The sequence below is a fragment of the Bison bison genome, unplaced genomic scaffold, assembly GCF_000754665.1.
Source record: "Bison bison bison isolate TAMUID 2011002044 unplaced genomic scaffold, Bison_UMD1.0 scf7180017864516, whole genome shotgun sequence".
Lineage (NCBI taxonomy): Eukaryota > Metazoa > Chordata > Mammalia > Artiodactyla > Bovidae > Bison > Bison bison.
Window position 1 is genome coordinate 2110760 of NW_011495069.1, and position 15043 is coordinate 2125802.

Below are 15043 nucleotides of genomic sequence, written 5' to 3' on the forward strand. Positions count from 1 at the left end.
TTGACATACTCCTTTTCCTATTTGGAACCAGTCTGTTGTTCCATGTCCAGTTCTAACTGTTGCTTCCTGACCTGCATATAGGTTTCTCAAGAGGCAGGTCAGGTAGTCTGGTATTCCCATCTCTTTCAGAATTTTCCACAGTTTATTGTGATCCACACAGTCAAAGGCTTTGGCATAGTCAATAAAGCAGAAATAGATGTGTTTCTGGAACTCTTTTGCTTTTTCGATGATCCAGCAGATGTTGGCAATTTTATTTCTGCTTCCTCTGCCTTTTCTAAAACCAGCTTGAACATCAGGAAGTTCACGGTTCACGTACTGCTGAAGCCTGGCTTGGAGCATTTTGAGCATTACCTTACTACATGTGAGATGAGTGCAATTGTGCAGTAGTTTGAGCATTCTTTGGCATTGCCTTTCTTTGGAATTGGAATGAAAACTGACCTTTTCCAGTCCTGTGGCCACTGCTGAGTTTTCCAAATTTGCTGGCATATTGAGTGCAGCACTTTCACAGCATCATCTTTCCATTAAGTGCCCAATATGTTACTGGAGATCAGTGGAGAAATAACTCCAGAAAGAATGAAGGGATGGAGCCAAAGCAAAAAGAATACCCAGCTGTGGATGGGACTGGTAATAGAAGCAAGGTCCGATGCTGTAAAGAGCAATATTGCATAGGAACCTGGAATGTCAGGTCCATGAATCAAGGCAAATAGGAAGTGGTCAAACAGGAAATGGCAAGAGTGTACGTTGACATTCTAGGAATCAGCAAACTAAGATGGACTAGAATGGGTGAATTTAACTCAGATGACCATTATATCTACTACTGTGGGCAGGAATCCCTTAGAAGAAATGGAGTAGCCATCATAGTCAATAGAAGAGTCTGAAATGCAGTACTTGGATGCAATCTCAAAAACGACAGAATGATCTCTGTTCATTTCCAAGGCAAACCATTCAATATCACAGTAATCCAAGCCTATGCCCCAACCAGTAATGCTGAAGAAGCTGAAGTTTTGAACGGTTCTATGCTACCCCGCATCCGAGGTCCGGGGCAGCGGCTGAGAGGAGCTATCCCACACCCAAGGCCAGGGGTGGCGGCGGGGAGGAGCAACCCCACATCCAAGGAGCAGTGGCTGCGCGGGCGCAGGAGGGCCTAGAGGAGCTATCCCACGTTGAAGGTCAGGAAGGGCGGCGGTAAGGAGATAACCCTCGTCCAAGGTAAGGAGCAGCGGCTGCGCTTTGCTGGAGCAGCCGTGAAGAGATACCCCACGCCCAAGGTAAGAGAAACCCAAGTAAGACGGTAGGTGTTGCAAGAGGGCATCAGAGGGCAGACACACTGAAACCATACTCACAGAAAACTAGTCAATCTAATCACACTAGGACCACAGCCTTGTCTAACTCAATGAAACTAAGCCATGCCCTATGGGGCAACCCAAGGTGGGCGGCTCATGGTGGAGAGATCTGACTGAATGTGGTCCACTGGAGAAGGGAATGGCAAACCACTTCATTGTTCTTGCCTTGAGAACCCCATGAACCGTATGAAAAGGCAAAATGATAGGATACTGAAAGAGGAACTCCCCAGGTCAGTAGGTGCCCAACATGCTACAGGAGATCAGTGGAGAAATAACTCCAGAAAGAATGAAGGGATGGAGCCAAAGCAAAAAGAATACCCAGCTGTGGATGGGACTGGTGATACAAACAAGTTCTGATGCTGTAAAGAGCAATATTGCATAGGAACCTGGAATGTCAGGTCCATGAATCAAGGCAAATTAGAAGTGGTCAAACAAGAGATGGCAAGAGTGAATGTCGACATTCTAGGAATCAGCGAACTGAAATGGACTGGAATGGGTGAATTTAACTCAGATGACCATTATATCTACTACTGTGGGCAAGAATCCCTTAGAAGAAATGGAGTAGCCATCATAGTCAATAGAAGAGTCTGAAATGCAGTACTTGGATGCAATCTCAAAAACGACAGAATGATCTCTGTTCATTTCCAAGGCAAACCATTCAATATCATGGTAATCCAAGTCTCTGACCCAACCAGTAATGCTGAAGAAGCTGAAATTGAACGGTTCTATGAAGACCTATAAGACCTTCTAGAACTAACACCCCAAAAATATGTCCTTTTCATTATAGGGGACTGGAATGCAAAAGTTGGAAGTCAAGAAACACCTGGAGTAACAGGCAAATTTGGCCTTGGAATACGGAATGAAGCAGGGCAAAGACTAATAGAGTTTTGCCAAGAAAATGCACTGGTCATAGCAAACACCCTCTTCCAACAACACAAGAGAAGACTCTACATATGGACATCACCAGATGGTCAACACCGAAATCAGATTGATTATATTCTTTGCAGCCAAAGATGGAGAGGCTCTATACAGTCAACAAAAATAAGACCAGGAGCTGACTGTGGCTCAGACCATGAACTCCTTATTGCCAAATTCAGACTTAAATTGAAGAAAGTAGGGAAAACCACTAGACCATTCAGGTATGACCTAAATCAAATCCCTTATGAAAGCGTTCTAGATGGCAGTAAATCAAGCTCTACTTTCTATCTCATTCAAACCCCAAAGAATTATAGGTGACTAAAATAATCTCTGGAGAAGGCAATGGCAACCCACTCCGTTACCCTTGCCTGGAAAATCCCATGGAAGGGGGAGCCTGGTGGGCTGCAGTCCGTGGGGTCGCGAAGAGTCAGACATGACTGAGTGACTTCACTTTCACTTTTCACTTTCATGCATTGAAGAAGGAAATGGCAACCCACTCCAGTGTTCTTGCCTGGAGAATCCCAGGAACGGGGGAGCCTGGTGGGCTGCCATCTATGGGGCCGCACAGAGTCGGACACGACTGAAGTGACTTAGCAGCAGCAGCAGCAGCATAATAATGTCATCACTGCTTAGAGGCTTTGGCATTGAGATACTGATGGTGTTTGTTGTTCCCTGAACTTTGAAGTTGAGCCTTCTGCTGAATCACGCATACCCTTTGAGCTAATCTATTACTAGACTCTAGTAAGAAATTGTCTGATTTAGAAGGAAGCTCTAATTCTCCAGTTCAACATTCTCATCCTTAATAACTTCTTTCTGAATCAAAACCATGTAAGTTGGGTCACAGTGGCAGATTGTATTTTCTTGATCTCCAAAATCACTATGGATGGTGATTACAGCCTTGAAATTAAAAGACACTTGCTCTTTGGAAGGAAAGCTATGACCAACCTAGACAGCATATTAAAAAGTAGAGACATTACTTTGCCAACAATGGTCCATCTACTCAAAGCTATGGTTTTTCCAGTAGTCATGTATAACTGTGAGGATTGGATCCTAAAGAAGGCTGAGTGCCAAAGAATTGATGCTTTCAAACTGTGGTGCTGGAGAAGACTCTTGAGAGTCCCTTGGACTGCAAGGAGATCCAACCCCTCCATCTTAAAGGAAATCAGTCCTGAATATTCACTGGAAGGACTGATGGTGAAGCTGAAACTCCAGTACTTAGGATGTGAAGAGCCAACTCACTGGAAAAGACCCTGATGCTGGGAAAGATAGAAGGCAGGAGAAGGGGACAACAGAGGATGAGATGGTTGGATGGCATCACCAACTCAATGGACATGAGTTTGAGCAAGCTCCAGGAGGTGGTAAATGCCAGGGAAGCCTGGTGTGCTGCAGTCCATGAGATCACAAAGAGTTGGATACAACTTAGCTACTGAACAACAGCAACAAAGTTGGGTTGTGTCCAGAGAAGAATGGTGATATATTAGAAGATTCAGTCAAGGACAGAGACTGGTCCCCAAGGCTCTAGCAGCTATTTTCATGAATAAGTAGCTGTTCACCCTATAGAGACAAGAGAACATCTCAACTTCTGCTTTACCCAAATGAGTGGCTCTATGTATCTTGCCTACAAGATTTGTCCCCTGATAAGAAAGCATCATTCAGCACAGTGGAGTAGTGTAGCCATCAACCATGATGGTAAACTAGTTAATTTTGAAAGTTATTTTAATTTTACCTATTCTCATTCTTTATTGACTATGCCAAAGTCTTTGACTGTGTGGATCACAATAAACTGTAGAAAATTCTATAAGAGATGGGAATATCAGACCGCCTGACCTGCCTCTTGAAAAATCTGTATGCAGGTCAGGAAGCAACAGTTAGAACTGGACACGGAACAAGAGACTGGTTCCAAGTAGGAAAAAAAGTACGTCAAGGCTGTATATTGTCGCTCTGCTTATTTAACATATATGTGAAGTGTATCATGTGAAATGCTGGGCTGGAAGAAGCACAAGCTGGAATCAAGATTGCCGGGAGAAATATCAATAACCTCAGATATGCAGATGACACCACCCTTATGGCAGAAATTGAAGAAGAGCCAGAGAGCCTCTTGATGAAAGTGAAAGAGGACAGTGAAAAAGTTGGCTTAAAACAATATTCAGAAAACTAAGATCATGGCATCTGGTCCCATCACTTCATGGCAAATAGATGGAGAAACAGTGGAAACAGTGACAGACTTTATTTTGGGGGGCTCTAAAATCACTGCAGATGGTGACTGCAGCCATGAAATTAAAAGATGCTTACTCCTTGGAAGGAAAGTTATGACCAACCTAGACAGCATATTAAGAGACATTACTTTGCCAACAAAAGTCCGTCTAGTCAAGGCTATGGTTTTTCCAGTGGTCATGTATGGATGTGAGAGTTGGACTATAAGGAAAACTGAGTGCCAAAGAATTGATGCTTTTGAACTGTGATGTTGGAGAAGGCTCTTGAGAGTCTGTTGGACTGCAAGGAGATCCAACCAGTCCATCCTAAAAGAAATCAGTGTTGGGTGTTCATTGGAAGGACTGATGTTGAAGCTGAAGCTCCAATACTTTGGCCACCTGATGCAAAGAACTGACTCATTTGAAAAGACCCTGACACTGGGAAAGATTGAGGGCAGGAGGAGAAAGGAACGACAGAGGATGAGATGGTTGGATGGTGTCACCAACTCAATGGACATGAGTTTGAGTAAAGTGTGGGTTTTGGTGATGGACAGGAGGGCCTGGCATGCTGCAGTCTGTGGGGTCTGCAGAACTGACTGAACTGATACCATACTCCATTGTATGAATGTACCACAAGTTGATTAGTCGTTTCCAATTTGGGGCTCTTGTGAATGAACTGACATAAGCATTAACGTGTAAGTATTTGAATACTGAGGGTCTCTTCTCAGGTGGCACTAGTGGTAAAGAACACACCCGCCAACGTGGGAGACTTAATAGCTGCAGTTTCCATCCCTGGCTGGGGAAGATCCCCTGGAGGAGGAAACCGCAACCCACTCCGGTATTCTTGCTAGGAGACTTAATAGCTGCAGTTTCCATCCCTGGCTGGGGAAGATCCCCTGGAGGAGGAAACCGCAACCCACTCCGGTATTCTTGCTAGGAGACTTAATAGCTGCAGTTTCCATCCCTGGCTGGGGAAGATCCCCTGGAGGAGGAAACCGCAACCCACTCCGGTATTCTTGCTAGGAGACTTAATAGCTGCAGTTTCCATCCCTGGCTGGGGAAGATCCCCTGGAGGAGGAAACCGCAACCCACTCCGGTATTCTTGCTAGGAGACTTAATAGCTGCAGTTTCCATCCCTGGCTGGGGAAGATCCCCTGGAGGAGGAAACCGCAACCCACTCCGGTATTCTTGCCTGGAGAATCCCATGGACAGAGGAGTCTGGCGGGCTGCGGTCCATGGGGTCACAAAAGAGTCAGACACGACTGAAGCGACGTAGCACCCACTGGTGGCTCAGTGGTGAAGAATCCACCTGCCAACGCAGGAGACACAAGTTTGACCCCTGGGTGGGGAAGATCTCCTAGAAAAGGAAATGTCAACCCACTCCAGTATTCTTGCCTGGGTAATTCCATGGACAGAGGAACCTGGTGAGCTACAGATGATGGGGTCGCAAAAGAGTTGGACACAACTGAGCAACAAAACAACAATAAATTTGAACATATGTTTTTTAAAATATTTATTTTTATTTATTTATTTGGCTGTGCTGGGTCCTGGTTGTGGCGTGTGGGATCTAGTTCCCTGACCAGGGATTGAACCCAGGCCCCTGCATCGGGAACTTGGAGTCCTGGCCCCTGGACCACCAGGGAAGTGCCTGAAATATGTTTTCATTTCTCTTTGGTACATGTATAGAAGTGGGATTGCTAAATTATACGAAAATTATATTTGTAACTTTAGTTTTAGCAAAACTAAAGGACCTCTGCTTACAGGAAGATAAAATAGTCATATGTTTCCTTTTATTTCTCCTACTAAGTACAAATAAAAATCCTGGACACCATGTGTAACACAAATATAAGAAGACTCTGAAAGGTGGAAAGAAGAAGTCAGACTAGCTAGGGACCTCAGAACCCAAGGAATGACCGAGATAATTTTCCTGAGTTTTCTTTTTGTCTCTTATATCCTAGACTTAGAGCTGAAGACGCCAACAACCTGGAAATACTGACACAGATAGAAAAAGCCCCAACAAAAGCCTGCTTTTTCTAGCCAAAAGCTAGGAAAGGGGCATCCTGGGAAGACAGAAACGTTTTGGGCAATAACCGCTTACTGCATGCCACAAACACCATAGAATGAAACGTGTGATCCCCTCAGCACAGGCCATGAAACCAAATACTGAGAAAAGATGGAAGTGGTGCAACAATTTTTCAAGTGTTGAAAGAAAAGAATCATCAACCTAGAATCTTATACCCAGCACTATATCCTTCTGGAATGAAGGGGGAATCAAAACATTCTCAGATAAAGAAAAATTATGACTTTGTTGCTGGCAGGTCAATCCTTAGTGAATCGGTAAGGGAAATTCTCTACACAAACAGAAAATGATGAAAGAAGGGATCCTGGAACATCACGAAGGAAGAAAAAACATGGTAAGCGAAACATGGATAAATACGATAGGTTTTCCTTCTCTTAAAAGTGTCCTGAGTTACACTTGATGGTTGAAGCAAAAACTTGGGACTTCCCTGGTGGTCCAGTGGCTAAAACTCTGCAGGGGCCTGGGTCCGATCACTGGTCAGGGACCAGACCGTGCATGCCACAACCAGAACTGCACGTGCTTCAGCTCAGGGTCTCACAGGCCGCAGTGAGGACGGGTGCAGCCAAATCCATAAATAAATTGCCTAATGACCTTACTACAGATTTTCTACAGAAAGTCACTTACAGTATAATGACTCAGGCAAACTGGGAGTAAGAGGGTGAAGAAAGAAACAGTGAAAGTATCGACCAAGAACAATGGCTCGATCAACATGGCTATAGCGGCGTCTGAGAACGCAGACTTCAGAACAGAGAAAACTATCAGAGACAGAGAGGGGTACTATGTAATGAGGAAAAGGCTCAACACACTGAGGAACAGCTGTCCTAACTATTTAAACACCAAACAGCTGCCAAAGTATGCGAAGCAAAACCCGATAGACCTGAAAATGAAGAGAGACAAATCCGCCTCTATAATCGGAGGCTTCAGCACCCTCTCCCAACAACTGGTAGAATAGCTACTCAGAAAAGTCAGCAAGGACATAGAAGAACTCAAGGGAGTCACCAATAGCAGGATCTAATCAACATTTATAGGATACTCCACTTCACAACGATCGTGCACGGACTGTGTCAATGCCAGTATCTGGGCTATGACAGCGTAGTGTAATTCTACAAGACGTTGGGGGAACTGGGAAAAAGTACAAGGCATTTCTGTATTGTTTGTTACAACTGCATATAAATCTAAAACTTTCTCAAAAATTAAAAAGCTGAATTATAAAAAGAACACCTGTACTTTACTTCTCATTTAAAATTACGGTTGGGGGAATTCCTTGGCAGTCCAGTGGTTAGGACTCTGCTTTCACTGCCCTGGGCCCGGGTTCAATCCTTGGTCAGGGAACTAAGACCCCGCAGACCACATGGTACAGCAAGGAAAAAAAAACAAAGTACAACTGACCCTTGAACAACCAGGTGAGGGGCGCTGACCCCCTGCACCGTCGAAAATCTGCATTTAGAGTCAGCCCTCTGCGTGTGAGGCTGTTCAGTACCCGTGGTTCCCTCTTCCACATCCTGGGGTTCAGCAAACCTTGGATTGTGCAGTACTGAAGTGTTTACTACTGAATAAAATATCTGTGTATCCGTGGACCTGCCCAGTTCAAACCTATGTTGTTCAGGGGCCAACTGTCGTCAGAAGGTCATATATATTAAACTTATACTTCTAAGATCTGTTTTTAGCATGTACGCAACATAATCTGAGACTTAAAAATTCTATCTTGATTTCAGGCAAAGATCATCAGTAGATGAAACTGTTAGGGGAGATACGACTGAAACCACACCCTTGGATCAGGCACCAGAGTGAGCATTTGCAAGAGTTATTTTAGGACAGAAGGTGCTGGTAAGAAACAAGGAACTAACAAGCCACCACCAGCCAGAAAAATCTGGGCAAGGTCAAAAGGAGAGAGGAGAGGCCAATCTGTATGTCCTACCAACTTCCCAGAATCTTCCTTGTTGGAATCCATCTTGGCTGAGCAATGCATGTGCCACCAGGAAGTACCCGGCGTCAGAATGATTGACCAGACACAACCCAGAAACTCTTCCCATTACTGTAAAGCCCGAGACTGCAAGTCACGTGGCAGAGCAGTCCTCCTGGGTTCCCTGACCTGCTCTCCACCCAGATGCCCCTTCCCAGTAAAGCCCCTTGCTCTGAGGGCATGTGTATCTCCTCGGACAGTTCATTCCCGGGTGTTAGACAAGAGCTCGTTCTCGGACCCTGGACAGGGTAGCCCTTCCTGCAACGAACCCTAAAATGAACGACCGGGAACTCGACGTGGAGGGAGCAGGCTGGCACCACACGGCCCACTGCTCGTCAGCAGCATTAGGAGCGGATCACCCACGCTGTTCGTATCTCCTTGATGGTACGCATTAGGAAGTCCACAGGACCACTGATGAAGCATTCTTAACAGGGGAAAAAAAAAGTTGAACTAGAATATAAGCCAGTCATTAGCACTTCCATTTGGTGCAAAATATGAGGAACAAGTTAAATGGAACTATGACTATGCAAAAAGAGTGTGAGATGTTCTATAGGCCGAGTGGTGGGTCTCTTCCATAAACAGATGCATGAAAAGCGGTGAGACTGCTGAAGTTTAAACCAGACTTTTGAAACATAACAACCAAATGTAATGTGTCAACCATGTCTTATCCTAATGGAAGCCAACTGAAACTTCTTTTTTTTAAATTTCTGATCTCCTGCATTGGAAACACAAAGTCTTAACCACTGGACCACCAGGGAAGTCCTGAAGCCACCTGAAACTTTTTAAAAACAATCAGGGATATTTGAATATAGATGTGGTATTAAGTGACACAAAAGAATTGTTGGTTTATTTTTAGTGTGCTTTGTAGTTACGTAAGAAGTTGCCTGTTGCAACGCATGCACACTGGCATATATCGGCATCTCTAGCGTCTCCAGCACAGTACTGACTGAGAGGTGTGAGTGACCTTGGCAGCCTCGCCCTGCAATGGCTCGAAGCGGGGCTTGGGTTCCCAGTCAGAGACTCAGGCCGTGCTGCAGCGCTGAGAGCACCAGATCCTAACCACTAGACCGGCGGTCACGGACAAGGGCCCTGGCCCTTCAGTTTTGCAGAAAAGGATTCCCACAGAGACGGAAAGTAGTGAAAGTATTTTTTAGGTGGGAAAAGAGTACAGTACATGTGGGTAGATAGGCTGGCAGACTCAGAGAGAGGCCCCCTGTGGCGGTTTGGATTACTTTATCAGGCTTGTCTTCCGGGCTTCCTTTGGCCAGTCCTTCTGATTTGCCTGGTTCACAGTCCAGTTAGTGTCGCTCAGGATCCTTCCATGTGGGCGCACGCATCTCTTAGCCAAGACGGAGTCTACCACAAAGGCCTACGGGTGGCGTATCCCTTGATATCACTCCGCTTTGACCTCCAAGGAGCCCTTCTGTGCATGTGCGGTTGGGAAGGTCCCCTGACTTCGAGAATGAGAAGTATGTGGTCTGGGCAGGGTCCGGCTACTTCTCTTCACTGTCCTGCACTCCTCATCTTGGAGTTTCGGTTCACAGGGAATGACTGTCTAATCGGTTTGTCCTGGTGGGACCCATCTACCTGCTGCCTCAAGAGCAGACATCCCTGCCTGGTTACCAATCTTAGAGGGAGAGTTGTTCCACTATTAACTATAATGTCAGCTATATGTTTTCTGAATACGCCCTTTTTCATTTTGAGGAAATTCCCTGTTCTTATTTTGCTGAGGGTTTTTTCTTTCTCCTTCATGAATGGGTATTAAACTTTGTTAAATGCTTTTTCTGCATCTATTGAGATAATCATAAGGGTTTTATTCTTTGATGCTAGTATGTGTGCATGCTAAGTTGCTTCAACCACGTCTGACTCTTTGGGATCCTATGGACTGTAGCCCATAGTCCAGTCTTGCAGAGAATCCCATGGAGGGAGGAGCCCTCCCTCCATGGGATTCTCTGCAAGAATAAAGGAGTGGGTTGCCGTGCCCTCCTCCAGGGGATCTTTCCAAGGGGATCTTTCCAACCCGGGGATCAAACCCCTGTTTGTCTCCTGCACTGGCTGGCAGGTTCCTTACCACTTGCGCTGCCTGGGAAGTCCCTGGTGTTAGCACACTCAACTATATTGATTACTTTTCCTGCCACCTTGCAGGGCCCAGAACTCAGCTCTGTGGTTTTCTTGTTGGGACTTGCCAAAAGCTCCAGCCAGCATTTGTATTAAAGTCCTGAAAGAACTCAAGCAAAAACACCTTTCAGAAATGAAAGCAAACTAAAGACTTTGTTCAGACAAAGTTGGGGAGAATGCATAGTAGCCAGCTCTCACTATAGCAAATATTTGGAAAAATTCTTTAGACAGAAGAAAAGTTGGATTTACACACGCACAAAAAGAAGAGTGCTGGAAATGGTAAATGTGAGGATAAATATAACTTTTAACCTTTTTCATGTTTAGCCTTTTAAACAGATAAGTGAGTTTTTATAAAGTTAAAAATGCACTTACTGCATGACTCAGCAAAAAACCCCAGTAGTTTTCATGAACCTACCTACAAAAACCTTTGACCAATAGAGTTGACTAACATGAACTGATTGATGTCACTGCAGCATTGATTGATTTGCAAATATAAAGCAAACTGTATTCTTGGGATGAAATGTAACCAGTCGGGGTGTGTGACCCTCGTTGTTTATTACTGTATTGAGTTGGCCAGAGGCTTTGTAGGTGGGTTCCAGGAACAGCCTCGGGTCCCCCTTGAGCCAGCCCAGCGTTCTGAAGCAGCCCCTCAGCTCTCCCTGGCCCGTCAGGAGGTCGACCCGCCCTGCTGGGTTCTCGGCGCCCTCAGTATCTCTGCTCCTTGCTCTTAATAAGCTCACTCCATTCCAAAATGCTCTGTGTCTGGACTCTGTGTCTGAGTCCGAGCTCAGACTGCCTCAACAGATTCCACATGCACTTATCAAACTATGGAGTTCAGTCAGGGAACGGCCACTGCACTTTAGAGACGACATCCTCTGAAGTTCTCATGGTGAGTTCAGTTTCAGGTCACAGTACCAATCCCTTTATCAACAGGCCACAGAATTTTACAGAACATTCCCTCCACCTCAGCATAAACCTCTCAGGTTTTGTGTTTCCTCCCTTAAGGCAGGGGGTGCATCAGCACAGAAGAGATATTATTCTTCCTTAAAAAATAGACTATAGTTTTGTACTTGATCTTTTTAAGATATTTGATAGAAATTGCACTGAATCTTCTTAGGTGTTTCAGATTTTGTCATCTTAAGCAACAGAATTTTGGGGTGGTTTGCTGTGCAACAATAATTTTTATATTATGATTAATATGAGCAGGTGGAGAAGGAAACGGCAACCCACTCCAGTATTCTTGCCTGGAAAAGTCTGTGGACAGAGGAGCCTGGCGGGCTGCAGTCCATGCGGCTACATGACTGAACATGTGTGCGTGAGGGTGGAGGGAGATGGGTTGGTAGCAATAAACTGGTAGAACCAAAATAGTTAATAATAATAATACGAGGAGGGTAATTCCCCCACTTGGGGAAGCATCCATTTTATTATGGGTGAAGACAGAGGAGGGTGTCTTTGTTGGAAGACTTTACTTGCAGGGTGTGTGTCTCCTTTCATTAATAGATTGTGAGTAGGACCTTCCTTTGAACAGAATCTCTTTTCAAAATTTATTTATTTATGGTTGTGCTGGGTCCCTTTTTTTTCACATTTTTAAAATTTTATTTTTCAATTTTTCAACTTTTTTATTTTTAATTGGAGATTAATTACTTTACAATATTGTGATGGTTTTGCCATCCATCGACATGAATCAGCCATGGGTGTACGTGTGTCCCCCATCCTGAACCCCCCTCCCACCTCCCTCCCCATCCCATCCCTCAGGGTCGTCCCAGTGCACCGGCCCTGAGCACCCTGTCTCATGCATCAAACCTGGACTGGCGATCTATTTCATATATGGTAATATCCATGTTTCAGTGCTATTCTCTCAGATCACCCCACCCTCGCCTTCTCCCAGAGTCCAAAAGACTGCTCTTTACCTCTGTGTCTCTTTTGCTGTCTCACATACAGGGTCATCGTTACCATCTTTCTAAATTTTGTATGTATGCATTAGTATATGGTATTGGTGCTTTTCTTTCTGATTTACTTTGCTCTGTACAATAGGCTCCAGTTTCATCCAGCTCATTAGAACTGATTCAAATGCGTCCTTTTTAAGTGCCGGGCGTTGGCGCTGCGTGTGGGCTCTCTCTAGCTGTGGAGAGGGGTGACTCCTCTCGTTGCAGAGCACGGCTCTAGGGTACAAGGGTAACACATGGGCTTAGTTGCCCCACAGCTTGTGGAATCTTCCTGACCAGGGATTGAACCCATGTTCCCTGCCAGATGGATTCTTAACCCCTGGGCCTCCAGGGAAGTCCAACAAAGAGTCTTTGACTGGTGGGTTCGTCTGAATTTCCCAGTTGAGCCCCTTTCACCACCTGCTGCTGCTTGGCCCACGACCCACCCCTCGCCCAGGGTGTGATTTTTCTGCCCTGGGCATGTTCAGACAGCAGCCACCAGGCCTGGGATTGCATTTCTTCTCCAGTCTTGGGTACTTCCTGCGCGGAATAGGGACTTGCTGAGGGAAGTGGGATTCCTGACTGCCAATGCCACTCCCGTCAAGGAGGAGACCCAGCAGCAGAGTGGAGAATCTGAGGATGAGCAGAAGGCGGGAGCAAAGGAGAGTCGCTGATGAGGCGACTGTGCGTTAAAATGCCCCGCAGCATCCTGGGGGTTTTTATCCTTCTTGGAAGGTTTTTGTCCAAATTACTCCCTTTCTGAGTATTCAGTGAGATAATTCAGAGAGAAAATCCACCGCAGGGTGGACGGCCCTCTTTCCCTCTGTCACGTGGGCACGTGAGGGCCGCCTGCAGCCACCCCCGCCGCCTCTGCCCCGTGGTGGCTCCAGCTCGCGGGTCCACCCCTCAGGCAGGAAGGCCCAGGCAGGGAGGGGACAAGTCCCAGCAGCTGAGGAGAGAAGCCTGCGGGGTCCGCTCATGACTGGGCTACAGGCAGGTCTAGTGTTGGCTTTATTCAGACGGGAAATGCCCAAGGGCCTCAGCCCAAGGCGTTACGCATCGTGAAGGCAACTGGGAGTGAGGCAGGGGTCTAGAAAAATAACCATGGATCCAGACGATGGAGAAAGACCACGCGAAGTCAGCTTAAGGCAGAGACCAGCCAGGGAGAGAGCCGAAGAGACGACAGAAAAGGAAGAAACCTTCGGCGCCTGATCCGGGTAGGAGCCTAGCGGAAGTAGTTGGGACAATCGTGGGCGACCAGGCGCCAGGCCTGGTCAAAGGCCTGCACGACGGCCGGCTCCAGGGCCCCTTCCTCAGTGGCCGCCAAGTTCTCTTCCAGCTGCTCCAGGCTGGACATGCCCAGGATGACCGCGTCCCCGTGGGCGCCCTGCAAGGGGAGACGGCCAGACGTCACACACTGATGCCCCGCAGAGACCCCGTCACACACACCCCTCCCAGCCCCGCCCCTGCCAAGGCCTGGGCTTGGGCATACTCTTTACACCCTACACAGCTGTACAAAGCACTCACGGTGCCTTCAAGGACCCTAACTGTGTGACCCCGAACCCGCCTTCTTCTGTCCTGCTGCCGCAACGTGCACCCTCATTCAGACCTCAGTTTAGAGTCCAGTTCTGACATCAGCAGTAAACTCGGTTTAGCTTTTTAGCCCCCAAGACTCAGATCTCAGTTTTCACTGTGCTTATGGGAATGAGAAATTACACAAAGCTCCTAACTCCCATTTATTGAAAACCTGCTGTATACATGCCGGAGACTATGCAACTGTGTACAGCTGCAGCTGGAGAAAAGCGTTAGCCAGGAGGACAGGGGACACCAAAGACAGGGAACCCCCACACCCCGAGAGGAGCAGGACCAGCGGGCTGTAGATCAAGTCCGTGACTATAACTTTCTCTCCCGTTCACAGCTGTTTGCTCATTGGTAAAACTGGAACAATACCACTTCATCAGGCCTAAGCAATAGTTCAATTCATGCTTGTAAAGCCCTCACGACAGGGCCTAGTTCTTCGGCAGCTACCCAGAACAACAGGAAGGCTGCCTGAGAACTGGACCAGAGAGAGATTTCAGAGGGAAAAACGACTTAGAAATCATGCTGGCTCCTCAAAGAGAGCAGGGGCAGGGCGTCCAGGGATATTGTGGGGGGGTGCGGGGGGACAGGTTACCTGGAGCTGGGAGTGGTGGTACATCCACCGGAGGGCGGCTGAGGTCATGCTGGGGGCGCTGGTGCCATACGCAGCCTGAAGGGCCTTCTCCACCAGGGCGATGCCCTTGAAGTGGTGCTCCTTCCAGTAGCTGGACAGGAGGGGATGGTAGCACGGGGTCAGGACCACAGGGTCACACAGGGGGCCACTGCCTAAGAGTCCACCCAGGGAGCCCCTGTAGCACGGAGGGGCCAGGGTCCCCTCAAGCAGGGGGTCTCCTGCTTTTTTGGGCAACAGAACCACCCAGGACGCTGGCTCCCTCACCAGAGACTTCAAGGATGTCTCTACTCTT

At 46.9% G+C, this 15043-nt stretch overlaps 1 protein-coding gene and 1 long non-coding RNA gene across 2 annotated transcripts in view; both read right to left on the reverse strand.

Annotated features, from left to right (window-relative positions):
• The window catches only part of LOC104981222 (aflatoxin B1 aldehyde reductase member 2-like), a gene marked incomplete at its 5' end in the record, with an annotated part of 43219 nt that overhangs the window by 23376 nt on the left and 4800 nt on the right, over positions 1-15043 (reverse strand). The window lies entirely within an intron of this gene.
• On the reverse strand, positions 13533-14843 carry LOC104981052. The gene is made up of 2 exons (XR_824334.1): positions 14713-14843; positions 13533-13926 (listed from the first exon to the last, which is right to left on the reverse strand). It is a non-coding gene; the product is annotated as an uncharacterized LOC104981052 (long non-coding RNA).